Source organism: Capsicum annuum, chromosome 5 (assembly GCF_002878395.1).
Source record: "Capsicum annuum cultivar UCD-10X-F1 chromosome 5, UCD10Xv1.1, whole genome shotgun sequence".
NCBI classification, from domain to species: Eukaryota; Viridiplantae; Streptophyta; class Magnoliopsida; order Solanales; family Solanaceae; genus Capsicum; species Capsicum annuum.
In genome coordinates this window covers 103,499,751-103,501,992 of record NC_061115.1, presented here as the reverse complement: position 1 = coordinate 103,501,992, position 2,242 = coordinate 103,499,751, and positions in this window count along the sequence as shown.

The window sequence follows — 2,242 nt, the reverse complement described above, 5'->3', positions numbered from 1 at the left end:
AGAATTTCGAGGAGTGTCGAAGCCGAGGAATTTCAAATCAATCGAGCCATCAGGGTGTTGAATAACTCGTTGGATTTGAGATCTTTCGGGATATGAACGAATAGGCTGTGTAATAGCATCAAAGTGCCATTCATTATTATGGATGACTTCCTCCCAAACCAAGGGTTTAGGTACAAAGACATTGGACCTGTCTTTATTGGCCTCCATAAGGGTGGTGACACCCCTAGGGCTAGTGAATCTAGCCTGGGGTGCTAAAGTTGCACCCATTAGGCGATAGTATACTCTGTATATTATCGCAATTTCTCTAGTATTATCCTTACTATTCATGTTTTTTGTTTTAACATTAAGTGTTAAAACATCCATGATGTTAGGATCATTAATATCGACTGAGAAATTAGGGTAACAATTAAAGTATACCGGGCCGTCGGCGAGGTTACTTTGAATGACTCCTAAGAGAGAATCGTCAAAATTTAATAGACGAGCATCTCTTAGTATAGCACAGACGGGGATGTCTAGACCTTGCCTAAAGAGTGGCTTAATAGCCACCTGAACAAGCCCTATATGCAGATAATGAAACTGACTTTTGAAGCGGTTAATAGCGAGATCATTTAAAAGTTGAATAATTTCTAAAGAATTATTGATAGCAACAGTAGACTCAGAGGTCTTAATATTATGTTTTTTGAAAAAACTGAATTTTCCAATTTGATAAATCGTACTGAAGGACTCTTCTGGAATACTCCAGTTTTGAAGATTATTCTCGATATTAGCAATCTGAGTTGCTTTGGAAGAAAGGTTAATAGTATTTTTGGTATGAATGTTTGGATTCATATTAGAAAATACTGTCTAGAGACTGACTGGGAAACGAAGATTTCATATAAGGAAACATAAACAATTGTCAAGAATGGCACAACCTATAAAAGATTAAGGCAATATATCAACGGCTTATGGGATCTGGTCTAGTCTTAATGGCTTTACGACAGACTTATCTTAAGGGTTATCTTAGTGACGGGACTACCAATAGGGTCGAGTGCTTACCTTAGCTGAGACCACACTTTCAGGCTGACCAACGTCTAAGACCGGAGATTAATCGGTTCCTTCAAACACTTAAGAAAAGTTGAATACCCCATACTAAAAACAGAACCCATTAAGACAAGATATATCAAATTAATCTATCTAAGGTATAGTCATAGTTGAGAATGGTAGATGCAAACTATTATGAAAATTGTTTTCCCATGCTCTAGACAGATTATATACTTAGCTGCTCATGCTAGGTATACAATCTGCCAACATGGCTCTGATACCAGAAAACGGATCGTGAGTATTAACCTTAAATGATCGTGAGTATTAACCTTAAAACTTTAGAATTTAAGCAGTATGAAATAGAGAAAAGATTTAAAACTTACAAGTTTATTCCAACGAAAATGAAAACATTACAAGAGGGCTTTTACAAGAGATAGGGCAATGGAGAATTTCTAGAATGGAAAATTATCTCATGCCTTCTCCTAGTGTACAAGCTGTCTTAAATAGACAGAGAAATCTTAGGTAATGTATCTCGTACATACAAGTGTAAGGTTTAGATGTAATCTCTAAAAGTACATTCCTTGCTGGAGAGTGTGGTTGTCTTTAGAAAAGTTGATTGAACATCTTCTGTCTTTTCTCTTTTGGAAAAGCATGAGATTCCTTTAGCTTGCGGTTGCCTTTAGAAAAGCTGATTGAACATCTTTTGTCTCTTCTCTTTTGGAAAAGCATGAGATTCTTTTGGCTTTTTAGAAAAGCATGCGGGTTTATGGGTCTAGTAGATTCCCACTAGGAACAGTAGAATGCCCTTTCAAAAATAATTCCAGTTCTTTGAACCTCTATTTTTGAAGGGGTCTTTTCTTAGTTCTTAGTAGGGGTCCATGTAAGCCCTGGCAATTCCTTTAGGGGTTAACATATCCCCGTTGTTGTTGTCACTACTGCTAGTGGAAGAAGCTTCGTCCAGGAGCTGCAAGACTTCATTAGTGACATCTTGGCTTTCGAGATCGTCTAGAGCCTTTTTTAATCTTTCTTTGAGCGCCTGTTTATTCTTTGAGACGCTTGCTGAAGATACTGGTGATTTGTTTTTGTTGGGAGTTTTAGGAGCTGCTGGCTTAGGAGTCCAGCCTTTAACCTTTATCTCTTTGGACAAATAAGTAATACGGTCTTGTTCTCCTTTGGTAAAATTCCAGGAGATAATATAAGATACACGCTTCTTAATAAAAAA